This window comes from Chiloscyllium punctatum, chromosome 10 (assembly GCF_047496795.1).
Source record: "Chiloscyllium punctatum isolate Juve2018m chromosome 10, sChiPun1.3, whole genome shotgun sequence".
NCBI classification, from domain to species: Eukaryota; Metazoa; Chordata; class Chondrichthyes; order Orectolobiformes; family Hemiscylliidae; genus Chiloscyllium; species Chiloscyllium punctatum.
The window spans coordinates 73795785-73822512 of NC_092748.1; the positions used below are offsets into that span (position 1 = coordinate 73795785).

At 44.5% G+C, this 26728-nt stretch overlaps 1 protein-coding gene across 3 annotated transcripts in view; it reads left to right on the top strand.

Annotated features, from left to right (window-relative positions):
- Positions 1-267: 267 nt before the first annotated feature.
- b3galt1b (UDP-Gal:betaGlcNAc beta 1,3-galactosyltransferase, polypeptide 1b) overlaps positions 268-26728 on the top strand; it is a 151935-nt gene continuing 125474 nt past the window's right edge. For 2 of the 3 annotated variants that reach the window (XM_072579519.1, XM_072579517.1), the window contains exon 1: positions 268-392. The gene's annotated coding sequence lies outside the window, so the exon portion shown is untranslated. The remainder of the gene's footprint in view (positions 393-26728) is intronic. The other variant, XM_072579518.1, reaches the window with a different exon arrangement.

Consider the following 26728-nt stretch of genomic DNA (forward strand, 5'->3'; position numbering starts at 1 on the left):
TCATTTATGGAAAGAAACTGTCAATGACAATCGTGTCAGTAATAATGCATGGGGTGGCGACAGTGAATGGGAACGAAAGATGAATGTGACTGCAGTATTCCTTAAGCAGCTTTCAGCGTTAATCGACGCGCACTGTCCACCTTCATCAGGCAATACAGGCTTCTTTGAATGAGCCGGGGTATTTTTTTTTGAAAGCGGATATCCTGCACAATGAGGCTGTGATTTGCCGTCTGTCGGTGGAGCTGCTGCTCAGCTTCAGATTTGCGTCGACTCAGTTCGCTCAGGAGCCAGCGCTCGAACCAGATTATAGAGGGAGGGCGAGACTTTGCAGCGCCAGCAGTCAGAGCTCTCTCGCTGCCTGTCATAAGCAGGGACAAACCGACAGACAGCAGGTAAACCCACTCGTCGAAGTACAGTTACATTGTGGAAACATTTGGACTATTAGCCGGAATTAAAACCGACTGATATTGTAACAATTCTGTCATTTTTTGAAAGCATTACGGACCAGTATCTTTTTCATTCAATTAGAAGTCGATGGGTGCATTGCTCCCGTATTTCGTCGGCAAAAGCGATATGCGGACTGTATGCAGTATATGTGTGCGCGATATGGTGCGTGGTCGCCCTTATGCTAGATTTATATTTAAATTATTCGAAACAATCAGGAAAACCATTTCCAGGCTGCTCGTCACATCCCATGTTATGTATTACTAAAGCGTCTCTGACAAGCCTTGGAGGGTGGGGGTGGAATTGTTATGTTGGAATATCTAATATTGATAAACTTAGATTCTTTGAATTACTTCATCTTTATTATGGGCGATAAAAATAAACTAATTCAAAATGACATTTTCTACAGTGGTGTGCTTGTTAACTGTAAAGTAACATTTATGCAAGGTTGCTTTTTCCCAACTATCTTTGAAAGGTTTTGCGGCATGTGAATCAATGTGTACGAATGGAAATCTATTATTTTTGTGCAGTAATTGTTTTATATTTTAATTGCTACTTAAGTAACTATTATCACAAATGGTGTATGAAAGCTACTTTTCTCTCGTTTAACACCCAAAACGTAACTAATTCACTAATCATTCAAATTACTCAATCCCATATATTTTAAAGTTAACTGTTGTGTGTGTGTTTTATATATATACATATATATAACAAATGCTATGTAATGGCTTCACAAGGAAATTAACTCAGTCATAGATTGCTGAAGACAAAATTTCATACTTGTAGTAATGTAAACTCATTTGACAGAGGTACATTACAAATTTCATGTTTATGGTTGACAACTTTGTACATGAACCAAGAAACAGCTGAATTCCCAAATTCCAGATTCAAATTTTCATTTAAGGAATTGATTCTAATTTGAAACAAAAGCAGTGTGACTCCCTCCATCCTTCATGCTTCTATTTGACAGAACATTAGGGAAGTTCTTGTTTTACACTGTAGGAAAGTGTGCATTGAATATATTCCACTTCTTCCACAATTAAGCATGTGCATTGAGAAGTTAAATTTAACTGATCTGTAATTGCTATTTTGTGTGACACTAAAAGTTTAAATGCATAAAGTTCTTAATATTAGAATTCAATTGGAAATTTTGATGGCAATATGGCAGTATTTCCTGTTGCATTTTAGATGTCACAATTAGTTTGGAAGTATATTCAAATACAGGCTTTCCTAGTTTGTTAAATAGTGCTTAGGACACTTGATTGTCGATTAATCACTTGCAAATTCTTTATCACTTTGCACAGGTATTATGAGAATGGCATCTGCTGCCTTCCTAAAATTAGTCCATGATGTGAGAAAGGCAGCATATGGTGCCTTTAATGGGAGTGAACAGTCTTGCGAAATTAGTAGTCTGTGGGGTTACAGTTTCAAACTACACAATTTGCTAAAATAAAGTCTCAATTTTCTTGTAATGAGAAAGTAGATTTTTGAGCAGTCTTGTAATGCTATCCATTCCAATCTTTGAAAAGTTTCAGAAAATTGATAATGTAAACTAAAGCTGAGACAGTATAGGTACATTCTCATTTCCAGAGATGTGACTTATGCACTTTTGGAACAGAATATTCCTTTTGTAATGAATTACTTGTGTATTCCTGTAAATAGAGTCACAGAGATGTACAGCACGGAAACAGACCCTTTCACCCAACTCGTCCATGCTGACCAGAAATCCTAACCTAATCTAGTCCCACTTGCCAGCACTTGCAAAATATGTCAAGCAATTCATGGTTAGATTTGGAATAGGAGTAAACTAGGTAGCCCCTTGCCCCTACACTGAATCAATTAAATCATAGCTGATTTGAACCACAATTCAGCTTTCCCTTATCTAATAAAAAAATCTGTCTTATTCTAAGAAGTTCTGTTTATCTTACTACTTGACAAGCATTTGGAAAAGGAGTATTCAGATTTATTGTCTGCTTTAGCTAAAAGTCATTTTCTACTTGTGGGATGTGGGTATCATTGTGGTCAGCTTTTATTTCACATCTCTAGTTGCCCTTTTTGCCTGTCCCCCTGTGTCCTTCTTCCTGATTTTGATTCTCAATAATCAGGTTGGAATTATATTTCTCAGATGCATCTTATCAAGCAGTGTTAACATTTTAAACACTTTCATAACAAGCCTTTTAACTAATATTTAAAAAGTTGTTAATCTCACTTGTTCACCTAAATATATTCAGTCCTTAGCAGGCAACAGTTCAAAACCTATACCTGTTTCTTTCCAAATACTATTAGCACCTCTCCTGTTACTTTCATATGATATGTCTGTGATGTATAAAATGATCTGTGTGTATAGGTTTTGCATCTAAAATCTGTCAGTTTGCATGGATTCATTTTGAGCATCCATAATATGTTGTAGAATAATTACTTTGCATTTTAATTCATGTTGAGACTTATGAATGTATTAAAAGAATATAGGAGCTATAAAATGAAATTTTAACTGTTGTATGAGAATGTATTGTTGTGGCTATTGTGCACAGCTATTAGTGTTTTTTTTGTGCAATAAATTAAGATAATGGAAACCTTACAAAAAGATAACCTCCATCAGTGATAAGGTATTAATGAGTTTCCCATGGACTGTGTACTAGTGACACATGAAAGCATTAGATATTCCATTAGTAATCTCTCCAGAATCAGTGGGAGGACAATTGAACAAATGCTCATTTCCTTCTTGAAGCGAAGTCCAAAAGAAATCAAGCAAAACTTCTGCAATTCTTTAAAACTTTGTTCACGCAATGTGGGTGTTTGGTGTTGCTGGCTAGGTCAGCATTTATTCCCTTCCGTAGTTGCCCTTGAGGAGGTGGTGGTGAGTTGTCTTCATTCAATGCTGCTTCCTTGGGGTCTGGCTGCATCAACATTGCCTTAGGAAGGGAGTCCCAGGACTTTGGCCCTCCTTCAGTTTAAAAAAAAGCATTCCAAATCAGGATGATGTTTGGATGAGAGAACTACTTTGAAGAACACCTGCGGGGATGGCCTGGCACTGAGATAACTGAAGAATCACAGCCTTCTTCCTTTGTGTTGGGTACGACTCCAACCAATGGAAAGTTTGCCCTTTGACACTAGTTTTGTTTAGGTTCCTTGATGACTTACTTCATCAAATTCTGTCTTAATGTTAAGGGCAGTAACTATTGCCTTGTTGTGGAGTTCCGCTTTTTTTGCCTTTGTTTGAGCCAAGGCTACAATTAGGTCAGGGGCTGAGTGGCCTTGACAAATTTCAAACTGAGCTTCAGTGAGCATGTTATTGCTGTGCCACTTGGTAGCACTGTCAATGAATCCTTCCATCATCTGCTGATTATCAAGAGCAGATTGATAGAGCTATAATTGGCTAGGTTGTATTTATTCTGCATTTTGTGGGCCATTTTCCAATTGCTTCAGAGATACCTATGGTGTAACTATACTGAACCAGCTTCACTACAGGTGCTGCTAGTTCTGAACACAAGCTTTTGGTACTATTGCTGGCATGATGTGGGGGTCCCAGAGCATTTGCATTATCCAATGCTTTCAGCTCTTTCTTCACCGTATGAATCACATTGGCTGAGGACTGGTATCTGTGATGCTGAGGACCTTGGGGGGCAGTCTGAAGGTGGAAGCAAGTCTTTTACACTGTGCTGGGCTCCCCCATCATGGGACATGGGAATATTTGTGGAGGCATTTCTTCCTTCTGTAAGTGTTTAATTATTCATCACCATTTCCAACTGGATGTGACAGGACTGCAGAGCATAGATCTCATCATTTGGTTGCAGGATTGCTCAGCCCTGTCCGTTGAATGCTGCCTTCATTCCTTGGCATGCTGCTAGTTTTGTGCTGGAGCCTCATCAGGTTGACATCTTTTTCTTTAGTTATGCATCGTGGTGTCTGCCCTGCTGGTTGGACAGCAGATACCCAGAGATGGTCATTGTGTTTGGAATATTTTCAGTTACATATGATTCAGAGAGAATAGGAACAGTAAGCTATTTTGCTCAACCAGCCTTTCCACTGTTGAGTTAGATCATGACTGATCATCAATGTCAGTGTGACTTTCCTGCATTCTTTGTGTCCCTTAATGTCATAAGTATTGAGAAAGCTATTGATTTCTGACTTGAATATGCTCCATCTTCCACAGGTCTCTGGGGCAGTAAATTCCGAAGATTCTCCTCTCTCTAAAGAAATTCCTCCTCATCTCAGTTCTAAATGGCCCACCTCTAATCCTGAGATTATATCACCGAGTTTTAGACTCATCAGCCAGGGGACACATTTCTTCTTGTCAAGCCACCTTTGAATTTTTAGCATTTCCATGAAGCCATTATCATTCTTTGAAACCTGAGAAAATACGGGTCCAAATTGTTCAGCCTTTTCTCATAAAATAAATCCCACCAATACAGGCTTAATCTGGTGAATATATGTTCCACACTCTCTCTGTCAATTATGTCTCTCTTTAGGTAAGGGAACTAAAACTGAAAACAATACTCCTGCTGTGGTCTCACCAAGGCACTACACAATTGCGGTGACTGGGAGAAAATGAGGACTGCAGATGCTGGAGATCAGCGTCAAAAAGTGTATAGATGGAAAAGCACAGCAAGTCAGGCAGCATCCAAGGAGCAGGAGAACTGATGTTTCAGGAAAGGTTCGAGCAGACTGAAAAATAGTAAATATATCCCCACTATTCAAAACGTCGATTCTCCTGCTCCTTAGATGCTGCCTGACCTGCTGCACTTTTCCAGTGCCACATTTTTCAACACTACACAATTGCAGGAAGATATCTTTACTCTTGTATCTAAATCTCCTGGTGATGATGGCCAACATACCATTTGACCACGTAATTTCTTGCTGTATCTGCTTGCGACCTATCAGTGACTCATGAATGAGGACACCCAGGTCCCTTTGGACACATGGACTTCCCAAGCTCTCACCATTGAAGAAATTTTCAATCTTTGTTTCCTATCAAGGTGAATGGCCTCATACTTATTATGTTCTATCGCTTGTGATCTAGCCAATTTACCTAACCTCTCCAGGTTTTCTTGAAGTCCTCTTTTGTTCTCACAATTTACATTACCACCCAATTTGATGCTATTGGAAAATTTGGAACTTGCAATTGGTCCCAGTATGCTAATCATTATATAGCTTGTGAACAGCTTTGAGTGCTGTTCTTGAGGTAACGCACTAGTAGCAGCCTGCCATTGTGGAAATGATCTATTTATTCCTAATTTCTGCTTTCTGTCTATTAACCAATTTTCATTGCATACTAATATTTTCCTCCATCCCATGCACTGTATGTTTACTTACTAAACTCCAGTATGGGATCTTTCTAAAAAAAATCTATAAATCCAAATATATGACCTCCATTAATAGTGATCGTAACAAGGTCAGCCTTGTCAGCAATATGAGTTCCATGACTGGGGCTGTTAACCTGGTCCAATCAGGGAGCCCTGGCTGATTGATATTAACCAGAGTGCCAGTAATTCTGTTCACTCTGACAGCTGGCTCTGAGAAAGCTGGACCAGTGTCAAGTACTATGCACGTGAATAAAGACTGACTTAGTGCAGGATTCTGGCCTTTCTGGAGTTATTTCACCATTGATTTTACCTTTATCAATACTCTCTAAGTATATTTTCAAAAAACTTTAAATTTGTCATAAATCCATGTTGGCTCTGCCCAATTTTAGCATTGTTTTCTAAGTGTAGAGTTGTCCTTCATAATAGATTCTGACATTTTCAAACAAACTGATCTATCACTCTCTATTATCTCTGTTTCTCTCTTCTTGAATAGTGGAGATATATTTACTGCTTTTCAGTCTGCTCGAACCTTTCCAGAATCATGAGAATTTTGAAAGATCACCAATAATGTATCCATTATCTCTCATGTCACCTTTGACCCTCTGCGATGTAGCTTCTTGTCCAGGAGATTTATCATCCATCAATTCATTTAACGTTAAGTATAATGTATTTATAAAATACTTATTTTGTTTACTTCCTCATATTCATGAGCCTCTTGGTTGTGTAGTATTTTTGGGAGGTATTTTGTACCTTTTCCATGAAGACAGACACAAAGTAGCTCTTCAGTTTTTCCACCATACCTTTGTTCTCCAGTATAATCTTTCCTATCTCCACATATAATGTAATGGACCCACATTTATTTGGCTAGAATTTTCCTTTCCACATACCTCAAGAAGCTTTTGACAGTGCCGCCTTGTTCCAAACTACTTTGCATTAATTTTCTCTCTTTTCCTTATTCAGTTTCTAAATCCTCCTTTCCTGGATTCTAAGTTGCTCGATGTGACTATATGTAACCTTTCAGCAAGCACAACTGTGCCACAGTGTATACCCAACAAATAAGCTTCGTGATTGTTAGTGTTATTCTTAGCACTTGCAGAGAAATTCAAAGTATGCTGTCTACTTGCAGAATCAGGCCATTATGAACTCAGGTTTTCAGGCTCGGGCAGGTTGAATATGGTTAGTGAAGTGACAAGTTACAAACTTAGTCTCCATACCTGGCACTGCACCAGAACAGAGATTCACATACTGCATTTCCCATTTATGTGGTAGTCGGGTTGTCTTTTTGGTTTGATGACAGCAAGCTATTGCTGGAAAATACTATTTGTGTGACATGACCAGCTTTATCTGATGCTCAAACCCTTCAGATACCTTTTATATTTCCTTGATAATTTGAGGTATACAATCACTTTTTCAGATCTGAAGGTGATGGCATTTTGTCCATTTGTGAGAATATATGATATACAGTGAACAATGATCTGATTGGGGCAGCCATTATCCCTAAGATATGCACTGTATTTCACCATCAAGATTGCATGGTGAGCACATGGCTCGGGCCCTATTTACTCTTTGCTGATACAATCAATACATAAGAGCATTGAGCTGTAGGAATCCCAGAACATGTATTAAGCATTGAAGGTAGACGTGCTCTATCTCTTACTGAAGTGGAACAGTTGAACAAGCCTCCTTTCCTCAATGTCCTTTTTGAGAAATCCTCTCTGACATTGTACTACTGTAGTCAATGGTATGATTGTGATTTCCACCCACCCACCCTCCAAAGACGACTCCTCCTGTCTCCAACAAACACCATCTTCTTCTACATCCCATGCTGGCCTCTTACCCCCCCTCGACCTTGTCATCTCCAACTGCTGTTGCATTATTAACTGCCTCAATCTCTCCACCCCATCACCCACCCCACCCTCCCAACCTCGCAAAGCGCAGCCCTCCACCCCTTCCGCCACAACCCCAACCTCACCATTAAACCAGTCGACAAGGTGGGGTGCAGGGGTAGTATGGCGCACCAACCTCTACATCACTGAGGCCAGATGCCAACTCACTGACACCACCTCCTACCGTGCCCTCAACCACAACCCCACCTGTGATCACCAAACCATCATCTCCAAGACCATCCACAATCTCATCACCTCAGAGGATCTCCCATCCACAGCCTCCAACCTCATAGTTTGCCAACTCCGCACTGCCCGGTTCTACCTCTTACCCAAAATCCACAAACCTGACTGCCCAGTCGAATGACGTCTCCACTTGCTCCTGCCCCACTGAACTCATCTCCTCATCGCAACTCCGTCCTGTTCCCCCTTGGTCCATGAACTCCCCACACATGTTTGAGTCACCACTCGTGCCCACCATGACTTCCAATTTCACGGCCCCCCGCATCTCATCTTCACTATGGACATCCAGTCTCTCTACACCTCCATACCCCATGCGGAAGGCCTTCAAGCCCTCCATTTCTTTCTCTCCCGCAGCCACACCCAGTCGGCCTCTACCGACACTCTCATTCATTTGGCAGAACTGGTCCTCACTCTCAACAACTTCTCCTTTCAATCCTCCCAGTGCCTAGAAACCAAATGGGTGACTGTGTTTACCTATGTGGGTCTGATCTATGCCTCCCTTTTGTCAGATACGTGGAACAGGCTGTCTTCCATGGCTACACCTGCACCAGCCCCCACCTTTTCCACCGCCACATCAATGACTGTATTGGCACCACCTCATCTTCCCATGAGGAGCTCAAGTAGTTCAACAACTTCATTTACACCTTCCATCCTGATCTCAAATTCACCTGGACCATCTCTAACACCTCCCTCCCCTTCCTGGACATCTCCATCTCCAGTGACTGACTCAACACTGACACCTACTTCAAACCACCCGACTCCCACAGCTAACTTGACTACACCCTACCACCCCCGCCCGCTTCCTGTAAAAACACGATCCCTTCTTCCCAATTCCTCTGCCTCTGCTGTATCTGCTCCCACGATGAGCAATTCTACTCCAGGACATCCCAGATGTTCTCCTATTTCTAGGACCGTAGTTCTCCATTTCCTGTTATCAACAATGTCCTTAACTGTATCACCTCCATTTCTCGCGCGTCTGCTTTGATCCCCACCCCCACAACCGCAACAAGGATAGAAGCCCCCAGTCCTCACATTCTACCCTGCTAATCTCTAAATCCAGCAAATCATCCTCCAGCATTTTTGTCACCTAATATCAGACCCCACCACCACTCCTCACCCCTGTCTGCATTCCAGAGGGAGCATTCCCTCCATGACTTCCTCATTTGGTCCACACTCCCCACCAACCCCCTCACCACACCTGGCAGTTTCCCTTGCTGCTGTAAGAGATGTAAAACCTGCACCCACTCCACCTCCCTCTAAGGCCCCAAAGGATCATTCGAAATCCAGCTGCTTGTATATCCTTGAACCTCAATTACTGCATCCATTGCTCTCGATGTTGTCTTATCTACATCAGAGAGGCTGAGTGCAAACTCATGGAATGGTTCAAGGGACATCTCTGGTCCATACGAACCAACCCCACCTTCCTGTAGCCAAGTCACTTGTAAAATTTGAAGTTTTGTGATTATTTGATTTGATGTTATTATTGCTCGAGTAAGCTTTAGCATGTTACGGTAATATTTTAAAATGTAGGTAAAGCAGACAATTCTGATTATCTTAAGCTACTTTGTAAATACGATTGTAGTGATATTTCAAATGCTTGCAACAAACTAAAAACAACCATGTACACACATTTACATTTATACTGTACATTTTGAATATCCCATGTCAGAAAATTATTGAACTTTAACATTTTTGCTGAAATTTTGTTCAGTTACATTAAGTACAACTAGGGGTTGCTGCTTCCTAGATAAAAACAATATGGTAATTAACCATTTCTTTATACTGTTCCTCAGTAATGTCACACTCTTTTCAATCAAAACGCAAAACATATTAGGAATAAATAATAATGCAGGGAACTCTTTTGTAAACTAAATGGCTCTGGGTGGCTGTCCGTCACTAATACTGTAGAATGAAAACATATACAGAATTCTTCATTTTATATCCCAGTTCATTCACATTGGACGTCAGGACGTCTGTATTTTCTTAACCAACCTCTGAAACCATCCAGGATTTACTGAACAACATGTCGGCTTTGCAGTATTTACATGATGCAGACTTGTACTTCATCAGAAGAACTTTAAATTGTTTATGTGACATAATGTTCCTGTTATATTTTAAAATAGAACACGCCATGATTTACTAGCAAGCGAGGTAATTGACCACTAATATTGCTAAAACTTTTGAATATCATCACATTTCTGAAATACTCACATGAAAGAATTAAACAAAAAATGTATGAACAACATATTCTTTGCCACAAACATGTTGAAGGAAAGTCTATCAGAGTTTTTAAATTGGAACTTACTTAATGCTTTTAAACCAGGATTACCATGATACAAGGAAAAGGAGTGATGTTAGAGAATTTGAGATCCTTGCTGGAGAGAAGACCAGTTGTTATATTGATCTTCATAGTGAGATTACACATGCACAACAGCAGAGATGTCTTGGTACAATTGCCCAGGGCCTTGGTGAAACCACACTTGGAGTATTGTGTGCTGTTTTATGTCCTTATCTAAAAAAGAATACTATGGCTCTGGAGTGAATGCAGTGAAGATTTGCCAGACTGATTCCTGGGAAGGCAGGACTGACGTAGGAGCAGAGACCGGATTGATTAGGACTATATTCACTGGAATTTCGAAGAATTGTTGGGGTGGGGATAGGGGGATGAAATCTCATAGAAACCTATAAAATTCTAACCGGACTAGTCATGTCATGTGCAGGAAGGAAATTCCTGATGACTGGAGAGACCATAACCAGGGGGTTACAATCTAAGGGTATCAGGGAGACTATTTAGGAAGAGATGAGTAATTTCTTCAGCCAGAGAGTGTGAACCTGTGGAGTTCTCTGCCAAAGAAAGGTGTTGAGACCAAAACATTGAATGTCTTCTGGTGTCATCATGTTTCCTCCCCCCCCCCCCCCCGCCCCCAGCCCCCAGCCCAAATGTTCAGACACACTAGAGTTTTACTCCTTCATCTTTATTCCAGGCCCTGGAGGTAGGTAGAGTGATAGTCCATATGCATAGAGACATGAATTCACAGCTTTCTCTGAAACAGCAGTTTCTCAATGAATTATATGGTCATTTTATAGAGAGGACCATCCAGATGAGGCAACATATGTATTGATTGGGTGACCGTTACAATCAGCAAGTGTCAACTGTATAAATTAAGCTATCTGCTGTTACACAATGAATAACTGGCTTCACATAATGAATACTTTTCACCTTGTTAAACTGACCTCGCTTACTGAATGCTTCCAATATTGTTAAATGGCTCTACATAATAACTGTTTTTCAACTTGTTAACCCATTACCCTTGCCTCCAGCACCACATTGTTAACTGTAGGTTCTTATCTGATCTGAGTCATGCTCAGCTGAACCTCTTGTTTCATGAAACTCAGGACTTAGCTCTTTCTTTCCCTGCCTGCTTATACCCTATACACATTCTCACTAGAAATAACTAGATATAATTCTTAGTGCTAAAGGGATAATCTGGAACAAGGAAAAAGCAGGAAAAGGATACTGAATTGGATGATCAGCCACTATCATATTGAATGATTGAACAGGTTCAAAGGGCTGAATGGTCTGCTCCTGCTCCTATTATCTATGTTTCAATGTTGTATGGCTGAGGATTTTAAAGTAACAAGGTTTACCAATATAAGTAAGTAAAGGCTATTTATATTAGTAAGAGACATCAGAGTTGGACATGCGCTTAAGCTGGAAAGTAGTTTCATGTAATGTGTAAGGAAGCATAATCCTGTGCCCTTCTGCCTCCTGCTCTCCCTATTTCTTGCAACAGTAGTAGTAGAGGGAAATAGTTCAAATTTCAAGAATATCAACTTCTCTGATGCACTATTTCCATTATGCAATTTCTGTCATGCTTGAAAGCTATTTATACATTATAGTTGCTACTAAATCCTACCCACTTGATTACCAAGACAGCTGACACTGTTGTTATTATCTGTTTCGACCCTCTAAAATCAGAGCTATAGCCAACAGTTTCCTTGTATTGCTCCTCTCACCATGAGACATTTGGATGAAGCCCCTATTTTTCAAAGATAGTGTTAAGTCCTTCCGTGCTTAAAGCAGCTGCTGTTTCTGCCATAATCCAGTCCACTATTGCTTCCACCCACTCTGCTCCAATTTCCCTCCCAGAGAAAAATAATGAGAACAAAAGAATGTTGCAATGGGAGGTGATTTCACTGTCACAGCAAGTGATGGTATCATTAACTGAGAGACACTTACGGGAGAAAATAAAGGGACAGGGGAACTTGTCTCTGAGGTTCATAGATTGCTCCATCACTTCTACCATCTTACCTGTGAATGCACCCACCATTTCTGGGATTGCTGAACATTTACAACTTTGACTTTAAAGAGTATCCATTGATATTCAATTTGAAGTTCATGTCCTCACAAAGTAGTGCATCATCTAACAGACTGTGAGAAAGATGACACCATGACACATCACATTCCAGTGTAAAGGTACTCGCGGTCACCTTTGTTAGCTGTTTGTTCGTCGTAACAGCGGCAGTAAACATTGTAATGGTGATCACAGAACCCAGACTCTGTAAGTCTGAGATCTTATAGCAGTGGAAATATTGAGTATTTTCCCCAGAAGCAATATCATATACACCAGGTATCTTGGTGCAGTTCTTCTCAAACTATTTTCCATTGTCAGCCTGTTTTGATAATTGAAAATTAACACGACCTCAGATGACATCAAAAGTAATGGTAAAATGGCAATTACAATTCAATAATTAAATATTACATATTAAATATAAACATACAGTATGTCAGATACATATGAAATCTATTTTATCATATTTTAAGTCCAGTGAATATATAACTACTTCTAATGTGACACAGTGCACACACATTGCAATACAGTCTCAAAGTGTGCCTCTGCTTTAATATGGCACAAATCAATCTGTGAATAATCTTAATGAATTCTGTGATTCAGTCACTCAATTAAAGAATTTCCATTCTGTTCATTTCATTTTCCAAATATGTGATAAAAGCAAAAAGATGAAATTTTGTTTTCATCTCAGAAAAAACAATGAATTTTTTGTTTGCAATTCATTGCAAATGCAAGCAATTGAAGTTTTAGTTATCAAAGCTGCAATCCTTGCTCTTGATAGCCAGTGCAGCTTGATGTGAAATAACAAGATATCATGATCAGTCTCTGTGTCTTTGTACAGTTTTTGTTAACAAACATGAATTAAGTGGGGGCGGTTTAATGTAGTTCACAACTGTTGTGACCTTTTGCAATACTTCATCAAGCTCTGTGCTTAGTTCATTACTTGCTAGTTGTTCTCTAGTGTGAATCATGTGTGTGAGGCAGAAAGTCCAAGCAGCAGATGGAAGAAATCTGTTCACTGAGACATACCCTAACCCTGACTTGTGGCCTAGTATAGGTACTGCACCATCAGTACGAAATCTAATCATGTGATCCCAAGGAATTTATTTTTTGACCATCATGAATCCCGTAACAGAATGAATATTCATTGTGCCATTTCATGGTCAGAACAGAAAGTCTTCAATGATACTATTCTCCCATATTTTGCACAAATGTTGGTGACAAAGCAGTTTGAAGAATGAAAGTAGCTGTGCGATTCAAGTGCATTATAGTGTGGGTTCCTGATCAGCTGTCATTGCATCTATTTTTTGCTTAGTGGTTTTGGTTGAGAGATGTACAGCTTTAAACTTGTCCCTGCCACAGCAGACATTATTTATCTGATTCAAAAAGTGTACTGCTGGAAAAGTACAGCAGGTCAGGCAACATCCAAGGAGCAGGAGAGTCGATGTTTCGGGCATAAGCCTTTCATCAGGAGTGTGTGTGGGGTGGGGGGGTGGTAGTCAAGGGGGCTGAGAGATAAATAGGAGGGTGGAGGTGGGGCTAGGAGGGAAGTAGCTGGGAAGGTAATAGGTAGGTAAAGGACGGGTGTGATGGTGATAGGGTAGAGCAGATAGGTGGGAAGGAAGCTGGACAGGTATGACAGACCAAGAGGGCAGTGCTGAGTTGGAGGGTTGGATCTGGGATAAGGTGGGAGGAGGAGAGATGAGGAAATTGTTGAGATTGATATTGATGCCATGTGGTTGGAGGGCCCGAAGACCGAAGATGGTGTTCTTCTTCCAGCTGTCGGGTGTCTAGGAATTGGCAGTGGAGGAGGCCCAGGACTTGCGTGTCCTTGGCAGAGTGGGAGTGGGAGGGAGAGTTGAAGTGGTCGGCCATGGGGCAGTGAGATTCTGTTGTGTGTATCCCAGAGATATTCTTTGAAACGTTCCGAAGTTGAGTCCTGTTTCTCCAGTGTAGAGTAGACCACATTGAGAGTAAAGGACATAGTAGATGAGGTGTTTGGATGTGCAGGAAAATCTCTGCTAGATATGGAAGGACCCTTTGGGGCATTGGTTGGGGGTGAGGGGGAAGGTGTTACCTCGTACAGTGTTAAGGGAAGATGCTGGATGTGGATGGTGAGTTGGTAGGGGTGTGGACCTCACGATGGAGTTGTGGAGGGAATAGTCCTGTGCAATGCTAATAGGGGTGGGGACCAAGATATATCTCTGGTGGGGTCTGACTGTGAGTGGCGGAAATGGTGCAGGCTAATGCGCTGTAACCGGAGATTGGTGGGTTGGAAGGTGAGGACCAGGAGTGTACTATCCATGTTGCAGTTGGAGGGGTGGGGTTCAAGGGCGGAGGTGCGGGAAGTAGAGAAGACTCACTGGACAGCATTGTTGACCATGTGGAAGGGTAAATTGCGATCCTTGAAGCTGGAGGCCATCTGTGATGTCCTGGAGTGGAATTCCACCTACTCAGAGCATATACAGCGGAGGTAGAGGAATTGGGAGTAAGGGATAGTATTTTTACAGGAGGAAGGTTGTGAGGAAGTGTAGTCCAGGTAGCTCTGAGAATCAGTGGGTTTGAAGTAGATGTCTGTGTTGAGCCAGTCACCGGAAATGAAGGTGGCGAGGTTCAGGAAGGGGAGGGAGGTGTCCGAGATGGTCCAGGTGAACTTGTGGTCAGGTTGGAAAGTGTTGGTAAAATTGACAAACTGTTCAAACTCCTCATGGGAGCACGAGGTGACACCGATACGGTTATCGGAAAAGGTGGGGAATGGTGCCAGTATAACTGTGGAAGATGGACTGTTCCACGTACCTGACGAAGAGACAGGCATAGCTGGGGTCCACGTGGGTGTCCATGGCTACCCCTTTGGTCTGGAGGAAGTGGGAGGATTCGAAGGAGAAATTGTTGAGGGTGAGGACCAGTTCAACCAATTGAATAAGTGATGGTGGAAGGGTACTAGTTGGGTTGGTGGGAAAGGAAGATGGGGGAGATTTTTGGGGAGACAGGATGCCAACTTGCAGAATGTTTCAGAGAACATCTCTGGGACGCGTGCACCAAACAACCCCACCGCCCTGTGGCTGACCACTTCAACTCCTCCTTCCCACTCCGCCAAGGACATGCAACTCCTGGGCCGCCTCCAGCCATAAAATGGCTAGGATTTGGCGGTGGAGGAAGAGCACCTCATCTTTCGCCTTGGCACCATCCACCCACATGGCATCAATGTCAATTTTACCAGTTTCCTCATCTCTCTTTCCCCCCCCCCCCCCCCCCACCCCAACCTTATTCCAGGTTCAACCCTCCAACTCAGCACCACCCTCTTGAATTGTCATACTGTCCATCTTCCCACCTATCTGCTCCATCCTGCGCTCCAACCTATCACCATCACTCCCCACCTTCATCTCCCTATCGCATTCCTCGCTACCTTCCCCCAGCCCTACATCCCTCCCATTTATCTGTCAGCCATCTTGAGACCACCCCACATTGCTGATGAAGGGTTTATGCCCAAAATGTTTACTCCTGCTCCTCAGATACTGCTTGACCTGCTGTGCTTTTCCATATATACACTTTTTGATTCTGATCTCCAGCATTTGCAGTTCTTGCTTTCTCCCTTTGTTTACCTGATGGCAGTAGGTAAGACCAAGTTTCCACAATCATGTGAGATGTCTTTGGTAATGAAATTCCAGAGTTCACACTAAAAGACAATTTTGGAGCGTGTTTAGAAATGGTTGTGGCCTCCTTAGACTGAACTGGCTGCTGCAAGAGCGTCTTTTTGGACATTGGGACAATGGTTGCATTTTCCCAAACTAAACTTTACAAATGATCTTGAAGGGGAATTGGATAGTTTTGTTTGAAATTTGAGAAACCACATCTGAATGCAACATCTCATTGATCCATCTAGGCTAACCTAGATGACTTCAAGCCTATCAAGTACAATAATATACACCTCCTACTTCACATAAAGACCATGTAATCCTCTGAGAGAGGTAAAAAATGTTTCAAAAAATTCTCACTTATCTATTTAGGCACTTGAAATTAGATGAGAAGACAATTTTGCTTATATAAGACCATAAGACATAGGAGTGGAGTTAAGGCCATTCTGCCCATCGAGTCCACTCCACCATTCAATCATGGCTGATGGGCATTTCAATTCTATTTACCCGTATTCTCCTCGTAGCCCTTAAATTCTTGATGTCACAAGGAATTATCAATCTCTGCCTTGAAGACGTTTAGCGTCCCGGCCTCCACTGCACTCTGCGGCAGTGAATTCCACAGGCCCACCACTCTCTGGCTGGAGAAATGTCTCCGCATTTCTGTTCCGAATTCACCTCCTCTAATTCTAAGGCTATGTCCACGGGTCCTAGTCTACTCACCTAACAGAAACAATTTCCTAGCATACACCCTTTCCAAGCCATATTTAATGTTAGCACTTTTTGTACCAGGTTATTTCTATCCCACTATGAAGACAGTTGAGCTCTTGCTTGAACACATTTAGTGAATAAATCTGCTGGAAGGGTCAAAAGCTTGTTCCACAGTACCAGTTCTTAGTGGGAAAAGAACTATCTCCTAATATTTAAGTTTTTATTAACCTGAGACTGATCTGTTGTCCTCCCTGATCTAATTAGTTAAAACTGCTGTGGACATTTAAACTTGTTCATTTATTTGCATTTTTAACCATTTTAAATTGGACCATCTATACAGTGGGAAAAAAAAAGTTATTTCTCTGGAGAGATAGGTTGGGGGAGGGAAATAAAAGGAAACTGAGGGGAATCTATATCTAAAATCAAAATTTAAATCTTGAAAATTGCAGCTAGTCAGCCAAGTTGTGGTGTCCTGCCCCAGATAAATGTGGAATATTAGCAGCGGGAAGGACATGCAGCTGTAAAACTATCTACTAAATCCAGATAAAAACATGATTGACATCAAGATGATCCATCAGCTTTGTCGTGACACCATACAACATTGGAAAGCTAGAGGAGGAGAAAGGAGATGATGCAGAGAAGTCACATCTCTGGGGAGAAATGTGATTAATGGGACTAATTTTAACGCTGCAAATGGATGGGTTTCGAATGGGTTAAAACTGGGCCACTTGATATTTCAGATTGATTACCTTTTTGAAAGTATGAGGAATTTTAAGTTTTAAGCAAGTACAGAGGAAAGGAAGTTGGATGGTCAGGAGGCATTGATAGATGAAGATTAAGATTAGATTAGATTACTTAGTGTGGAAACAGGCCCTTCGGGCCAACAAGTCCACACCGACCCTCCGAAGAGTAACCCATTCCCCTACATTTACCCCATTCACCTAATACTACAGGCAATTTAGCATAGCCAGTTCACCTAGCCTGCACATCTTTGGACTGTGGGAGGAAACCGGAGCACCCGGAGGAAACCCACGCAGACTTGGGGAGAATGTGCAAACTCCACACAGAAGTAGAAGTGTCTGTGATAGGACAAAATGCAGCAATGATTATATGACAAACTTGTATCTGCCAGAGTGGTTTTGTAATTTAGGAACTCTCTTACAGATTATTCAATTTTGGACTTTTAAATGATGCAAAAATGTTGATGCCATCTGTGGAATGAGCTTTTTTATTTCTAACTATAATAAGGCACCACCCTAATGGTGAGTATCCAATACAGTGCCATTATAGGCAAATGAATTCCAGTCTTATGTAAGTTATTTTGTCCTCATTTGGGATATTTTCATGTTAGGATCCAAATGGTTGTTGGAAGGTTGCGGTGTTACTGATTGTTGATACTGATTATCGAATGTGGTAATGTTTATAGAAAAATAACACTCAAGTGGAGAAATCTAGTTACGATGGACTGCAAGCTTGCATTGGTTTCAAAAGTCAAATTGTAATTTCTGGAAAAAAAAAGACTTGAGATGTGTTTACATATTTAATGCTGAGTATGTGCAAATATTAATGTTTCATGATTACATTTCAAAGAATTGAAAGCGAAAATAACTTAAAGCAAAATGCTGTGTAAGCCGATTGGTTTCTAGCTGTTTATGATCTCAGCTGAGCACAACAATAGTCCATACAGAAAGCTGAGTAATTTGCTGATTGTATGTGACTAATGTTAGTTGATGAACTTTGGAAGAAGGAACAAGACGAGGGAGTATTCAATGAATGGTGAGACATCAGAGGAACGAAGGGATCATGGGCTGCCTGTCCACAGGTCCCTTAAGATGGCAGGACAGGTTAATACAGTAGTTAAGAGGGGTTGCTTGCCTTCATCAGTCATGGCATTGAATGTATGAGCAGAAAGGTTATATTGGAACTGTGCAGAAATTTGGTGAGATCACAGTTGGAGTATGGTGTGCGGTTCTGGTCACCCACACTACAGGAAGGATGTGATTACGCCAGAGGCAGTGCAAAAGAGATTTATAGGATGTTGCCTGGGATGGAGCAGTTCAGCTGTGAAGAAGGTTTGAATAAGTTTGAGTTTGTTTCTTTTGGAGCAGAGAAGGTTGAGTGGCGACATGATAGACAAGTGTAAGATTATGAGGAGCATGGACAGTTTGAATAGAAAGCAGGTGTTCCCCTTAAGAGTTAGAGTGAAAGGCAGGAGGTTTAGAGGGGATTTGAGGAAAAACGTTTTCATCCAGACAGTGGTGAATATCTGGAATGCACTGCCTGGGATGGTGGTTGAGAGAGACAAAAAAAAAGCACTGCAGATGCTGGAATTCAAGCTAGACAAGCAAAAGGCTGGAAGAACACAACAAGCCAGGCAGCATCGCGAGTTGGAGAAGTCAAGACCGGAAGAAGGTTTACACCGGAAACATTGACTTCTCCACCTCCTGATGCTGCCTGGCTTGCTGTCTTCTTCCAGGTAGTTGTCGGAAAATTCAGCCCAATGGATCAGAGGCCACAAATGAAGATCGTGGAGAAATTGACCAGGCCGACACAACTAATTCTCTGCACAGATTGCTAGAATGCTCTTCCCCAAACAGAGGGTGCAGGCATGCTTTATATGGGTTCAACACAAAGGTGAGAATTGTAAAGCAGTTGCAGTACAATGGTGAAAACTGTAAAGCAATTAAAACAAGAATAAACTGAATGGAAGTGAATCAAGTGTCTGGCAGGAGCAAGTCATTTGGAATTGACACAGGAGATTCCAGGCATCTCCGTGAGTGGGTGAGAATGTCTTCCAGAGGATTCTTCATTGTATTTCCCGTCCGTGCGAATATGTGTAAATGTGCCTTCTCCTGGCATTCAGGTGTGTCCATCGAGTTCCTTCTGCGAGGGAAGTCTTCTGTGGTCCCTCGGTCTGCCTTTTGTTTAAGCGGTATTGGTTTCAATGGCAAATGGGGCTGCTGTTAGAGTATTGGGATCGCAGTGCTAATCAGGCTGGGAGCTTATTGTTTGGGAAGTGCATTCTCTGTCAAGATTAAAGTGGTGCTGGAAAAGCACAGCAGGTCAGGAACAGGAAGAATCAACTTTTCAGGTGAAAGCCCTTAATCAGGGCTTGAAATTGACTCTAATCTCCAGCATCTGCAGTACCCACTTCTGCCAAGTGCAATATCTGGTCTGGGAATAGCTTGGCCATGTCTGGTTTGTTTGTTAGTCTGTTTGGCCAAGACTGGGGCATTGTGGGTGCATTCTATATGTATTGGCAGTCTTGATTTCTGTGTTTGGCAGGCCAACGTTTGTGTTTATGTGGCCATGCTGTGGGTGGGCAGGGTGGCAGATCAATTTCCCACAATACCCCCTTTTCAATTGTCCCTTAAAGTAGGGTAATGTAGCCAGATCTGGTTGGGGGGGGTGGGGGGGGTGGTGTGGAAATGTTGTCAGGTGGTGGGGGTTTGGTGTCAGATAGGTACTCGTTGGTGTCTGAATCTGACAGGGGAGATTGTGTCTGGATTGGGGATGTCACTTCAGCGGACTTGTATTAGCAGGGTGGTGAGGGGGACAGGGGGTAACAATGCTGTGCACACCCTGGAGTACACACACGGAGGGCCATGACCAGGACTATGATACCCACAAGAATGGCAATAAGGGATATCAGACCCTGTAGCAGAGCTGTGCCCCATGAGGTGAGCCAGGAGGTTGCCCAGCTCCACAAGTCCCAGTGGGACTCTCGTCCATGTAGGGCAGCAGCAGCCTGTCAGATGTGGTACATCATGTGCGTTATATTTTCGCTGGGGTCAGGGATGTAGGTACAGCAGTCCACTCCAGTAAGAGCACAAGTGCCCCCGTTTTCAGCCAGCCAGTAGTTCAGGGCCTTTCTATTTTGTAGGGCAACAGTGCAAATGGTGACAACCTCTGCATTCAGCTGGGCAAGTACTTCAACTGTGGCATTCACTATCTCCTCTAGTGTGGTGGCCAGCTGATGTGCCTCTATGTCCAGGCTCAGGGTTGTGTAAGTGGGCACAAATAGGGAGAGTACCTCATCCAGGGCAGTGAGGGCACGTTTGCTGCAGGTGGTAAGCTTCCGGAAGGGAGAGGACTGGGAGTGGTAAATGAGTGGTACCACATACCCAATGAAACAGCACCCAGCCCATGACACGGCAGCCAGGAGTATGGCTTTTGCCTGCAGACAAAATAGTTCTGTTGTATGGTTTTTGGTGATGGGTTTGGATTCCTGTCCAGATGGTCGTGAAAGTGGAATTGTGGGCAGACTCGTTGGGGGCAAGTAAATTCAGGATGCTGCCCTCTACTGCAGACCGGCGTGCTGCGGGGGTTAGGAGCAGTGAGCTGGTGCACTGGCTCCAGTCAACCTCCCATATGGATGGCTGGCCTCTTGTCAGGCAGGTGTTTCCCATGGGCAGGCCCTGTCAGGTGGTGTCAGCGATGGTCAAGGCTGGGGGTTCGTGTGAGAGGTTCTAGGTTGAGTAGAACCATCCTGTGAGTTTGTCTAGGCGGTACCCTGCGGATTTCCAGTGATCTGGGCTATTAGTTATGTGAATGGCTGGTCTGGTTGGCAGGCTGAGCGTTGTGACCTCAGGGGACCTGTCCGGATCCAGCCACTATTCTGCCATCCCTGCAATGTTAAAAGGGACTCCGGCTAGGGGAATCCCCCTCGTGGAAATGGGCAGGGACGCAGGCACAAAGCCAGCAGCTGGTCTGGTTCGCCCTCTGGGCATACCCTTGAGTCATGTGATGGAAACTGTTCGCCCGCAGTTCGCGGCGGATTGAGTGCCCCACACTGTGTTCCCCGTTCCCAATCCACGGCGATGTGCAGGTCAGACAGAGGGTGATGATCCCAATGGCTGCGGCGAGCAGCTGGATCCCTCTGCGGTGTCTGGAGCTGCATCCTGTCCAGCTCAGTTGTCCTTCTGCAAAGGTGGAGCCCTCTTGCACCAAGTCACGTGCGTCCATTCTGGTCTCCCTTGGAGCTTGACAGCTGTCCTAGTTGTGAGCAAGATCAGATATGGTCCTTTCCACCTCAGGGGAGAGAATCTTTCGGCAGTGACTGTGTCATTACATAGCCCCCAGGTTTAAATGGTTGAAGTGGTTCCTGCTGTGGTGTGGGCAGCGCAGCTTTTACCAAATCATGGTTTAAAGTGATCCTTCTAAGGGCTTGAATGTAATCTAAGAGAACCTCTTATGTTAAGAGCAGTACTGTGTCAGTGGGTAGTGTTGGGGGTCTGGTGGCTGTGGGCATTGACTGTCCCATTAGAACCTCAAAGGGAGTAAGCCCCATTGTACAGTTTACCTGTCCTCTTAGTGTGTACAGTACCAATGGTAGGGTGTCTGGCCAAGTCAGTCAGTCCTGTGTCCTGAGTGATTTTAGTGAGGGTAGGTTTGAGGGTGCCGTTCATTCTTTCCACCATTCCCGATGACTGGGGCTGGTTGGGGATGTGTCTCCAGGGTATTGCTAGGGCTTCACTGATGGCAGTAATGACTTTGCAGTGTCTGTCTTGGAATAACATCCCGCAGGAGACACTTTACCACTGTTCAGGTGAAATTTTTTTTTTTTGGGGAATGCCTCTACCCATTTAGAAAACATGTCTTCAATAACTAAGACATATTTGTATCCCTGTTTCTGAGGCATGTGGGCAAAATCAATCTGCAGGTGGGTGAATGGCCCCTCAGGAGCTGGTAAGTGGTCATATTTGGCCCCAGGCTTCCCTGCATTGTTCTGTAGCACGGTTATGGTTAAACATAGTCAACAGTTCGGCTGCTGAGGGTCTGATTCCCGGGGTCCACTCACGAAACATTCGCAGTCACTTTCTGCTCCTGACTGGGTCTTTGCACAGACCAGGCTCTGAGAGACCCAGGGGAGGGGGAAGGGAAGGTGGGGTGTGACCTGGGTGTGTGTGAGTGACCCCAGAAGGTGGGGGTGTGTGCACTGTGACAGCAGGGCTTGGGCAGCTGCAGTGAATCCCGGTGCGTGCCAGGAATGGCTGACAACATGTATCATACCTCTCTTGCCTGTGTGCCCAATTCCGTGTGCCGCCAGTGCCAGTAAGTGTAAGTGGGCTTTCGGGCAGATGATGCAGCCATCAAAGTGGGTAAGAACCTGTAGGGAGTATAGTCTCAGTGCAGGCCCAAGTGGCCCTCTCTTCTGGTGGGGCAGCTTGCTGAGCTTCTCGGACTGCATCGAGAGGGTCAGGGGACTCTGGAGGTTTTGCCACCCTGGAGGTCTGCAGGACATTAGTGGCGGGGTGTAGTGCAGCTTCCCGGGTGCTGCATCGGCTGAGGCATTTCCTTGGGTGATGCGATCAGTGGCAGAGGTATGGCTGGCACATTTTATAATCACTATAGTGGAGGGTAGCAGGACTGCTTCCAGGAGGTTGGTGATGAGTGCAGCATGTTGGAGTGATCTCCCTGCCGAGTTGATGAACCCCCTCTGCTTCCATATTGTGCCAAAGTCGTGAACGACTCCAAAGGCATACCTGGAGTCTGTGTAGATGTTGGCTATGCTATCCTTTGTCAGATTGCAGGCTCTGGTGAGACCAAAGAGCTCTGCAGCCTGTGCGGACATCCTGTCTGGTAATGCAGCTGATTCGAGGGTGGCAAAGGAGTGCAGATGGCATTTCCTGCTAATGCACCTTGGTCTGATGGCTGAATGGAAGAGCCATCAGTGAAAAGTATGAGGTCAGGGTTTTCTAGTGGTGTCTCGGACAGGTCAGGACGATGGGTAACAACCTGCTGAATCCGGTCTAAAGAATCATGGTTGTCCACAGCATCGTGCTGGGTGAGCTGGAGTAGAGTGGCAGGGTTCAAGGTTGGGGCGCGCTGTAGGGAGAGTTTTGCCTTAGATAGCAAAGTGACCTCGTAGCCAGTTCTGAGTTGCAGTAAAATGTTGGGTTGCTGCCGAATTTAGCAGCAGGGAGGCCAAACGTGGGACCAAAACAATACACGGGTGACCCAGCATTATGAGGGTGGCCTTTTCCACTGTTACTGTGGCTGTTGCCATCGCCCGCAAACCTTCCAGCATTCTCCTCCCAACAGGTTAGAAATGTACAGAAAGAAAGGAAACAGGGCAATGGAAATCCCCATGAAGCTACGTTAAAATGCCGGACACTAATCCTTCTGACTCGGTTAGATAAAGATAGAAGAGCTGTGAGTAATCTGGGACTCTGAGAGCAGGACCAGGGATGAGTTGTTGCTTCAGTTCAGTGAATGCCCGTTCTATTTCAGATGTCCACTTCACTTTGGCTGGCTGTTTAGGGGAAGCTGCCTCCTGCAGGGGTGCATCAATGACACGGTGATCAGGGATCCAGTACCTGCAGTAGTTTACCATCCCCAGAAAAGCTTGCAGCTGTGTCCTCGTGGCAGCTGGGGGAAGTTGGGTGATGGCTGCCACCCCTCCTTGGACAGTGCTCTGAAGGCCATGGGAAAGGTCGTACCCCAGGTATTGGGCTTTTTGCTGACAGAGCTGCATTTTCTTGATAGACACCCTGTGCCAGACATGGAGCAAGGCCACCATATCCTGCATGCATGCAGCAGCGGAGGTGGAAGCTAATAGCAGGTCATCCGCATACTGGGTGCTGTGGCATGGCGGGTGGAGGGTGGACAGGGTGCGGTGTACTGCAGCGGCATAAACTGTGTGGCTCTCCGTATACCTTTAGGGAAGCTGGGTCTATGTATATTGGCAGCCATCCTATGTAAAAACAAAAAGGTATTGGCTCTCAGGGGACAAATTAATGGAGAAGAAAGCTGAGCATACGTCGATTACAGAGAAGCAGGTGGCGGAGGTGGGGATACTGGTCAGGATAGCATTTGTATCTGGGACTACTAGGGAACAGTGAATAACAATAACGTTGACAGCCCTAAGACCTTGCACAAAATGCCATTTTCGTGGTCTCTTGGGCTTTGGTTTAGATCAGATGGGCATGTTGCACAGGCTGGTTGTGGGCACTAGGATTCCCTGTTTCAGAAGCGAGTCAGTAACTGGTTTGATCCCCTCTATTTATGGCTCCCTGTCTGAGTGTAACTGTATGTGGTGGTGCAGACAATACCTGGCCTGCTTGGTTCAAGTGCTGTGCCCGCAGTGATTATGGGAAATCGGTTAATAAGAGGGGGCTCTCGTAGGAGGGGGCAGTGCCTGAGCTCTATTTAGTGTGAGTAGCTTGTAGTAATGTGGGAGTGCAGCGTGCACACAGCTCATCCTGTCCAATCTGTGCAATCTCTACTAAGGGGTCTGTGTCTTGACCAAGGGGTGTAAAATGTAATGGTGGCTGCACAAGCCGCGCTATCGTGGTTGCTAGATCTTTAGGGAGCCACGGGTTTTTAATTATAGGGGGTATGTGTGGAACCACTGTTGGGTCTTTGCAGGTTAGGGTAAGCTGCTCTGCTGCAACACCCTCTGGTCTGATTAAAGTACCTGCCAGTGATTGTTAGTGGGGAGGTGAGTTCGAGATGTGAGTCTGCGAGTGCAGCATATGGTGATGCCAGTTCCTCTGGGCTGGAAGCTGTGTTGTGAAACTGACAGACAAAGCAGCTTGTCAATATCGCCCACTGGAGGAAGGATAATGTAGGGGATGAATGGGTGGTTCTTGACAGGAGAGGAGAGAGTCAAGGAGGGCGCAGGTAGGTACTGACAGGCATAGCAGGAGTTTGACTAGTCGGAGGGCCCGGGGATGCGGGAGATGGCTGCCAGCACCATAGAATAGTGTACTTTCGGCATCTCGAGTGTGAGTCCTTGAGGGGAACAGTGGAAGTTGGCACTTTTTTTTTCTCTCTCGATGTAGGGCATTCCCCTTCAAGGAGGAGAGTCCTTGCACATGCATCTCTCCGTTTATTTTTTTTTCTTTTTTTTACTGCCCTTGATATTCATCTTTTTAAAAAATAACTTAATCCCCACACTACCACCTAACTGCGGTAGTGCTTAGATTTTCCCCAGCACCCATGGTGTGTGTGTGTGTGTGTGTGTGTGTGTGTGTGCAGGTGTGAGACACAGTGAGAGACACAAGGTGTATGAATCTTTATTTGATTTCCACCACCAGGCAGAGAGGAAAACACCCGAGTGGCCAGTGACAAGCACTGCCCTTCACATCAAAGGGCAATGCTGTGTGATCAAAACAGTGAAGGGGAGGGTAGGGACTAAATCAAAATAGAGTTGGAGGGGGAAATAATGCACTCCACTCCCTGCGGCGCTCACCTCTCCCTGAACAACTCCAGGGTGTTGGTGGACACCACGTGCTTCTTCTCCAAGGACACCCGGGCTCTAACGTAACTCCGGAAGAGGGGCAGGCAGTCGGCCCTAACGACCCCCTCCACGGCCCACTGCCTGGACCTGTTTATGGCCAGTTTGGCCAGGCCCAGGAGCAGACCCACGAGGAGGTCTTCAGACCTGCCCTCCCTCCTCCGTACTGGGTGCCCGAAGATCAGGAGCGTGGGACTGAAGTGCAACCAAAAACAGAGGAGGAGGTTTTTCAGAAAATCAAAAAGGGAGTGCAAACGCCCACACCCAATATATACATGGTCCACGGACTCCACAGCGCCACAGAACAAGCAGTTGGGCTGGGAGTCCGTGAACCACTGCAATCTGCGGTTGCAGGGGACTGCTGCATGCAGCACCCTCCACCTCAGATCCCTGAGAGAAAGGGGGAGGACTCCCGCGTAGAGAGCCCTCCACTGGGGATCCCCACCGCCCGGTGGCAAATGGGCATGCCAAGGTGTGTCCAGATGGTGGATGAGGGAGAAGAGGTCGACGGTGTGTAGCAGCAGTCTATATAGGGCCCTCCTTTTTACCCCCTGGAAAGAAACAAAATTAAAATTCCGGAGGCGGCTCAGGTTGTGGGGCACAGGCTCCCGCGGGAAGTACGGGACCTTGGGGCCAATGTGAAATTCCATCCGGGCTGGGGTGAGTGCGGATGGGATCCCACCGCACACCTGAGCGTCCTCCAACTGGTGCACTACATCGGGTCCGAGCAACGCCGTTTTAAGGCGTCGGATGGCAGTGGCCACGTACCGGACGTCTACCGCTGCCCTGCTCGCTATGTCCTGTGGGGAAGCTGGCACGTAACTTGCACAGCGTCTGGCGACCCAGGAGGGCTACTGGGAGGCGGAGATGATGGCACCATCTGGGACTGTGGTTGGCCCTACATTGAACTGGGGGGGGG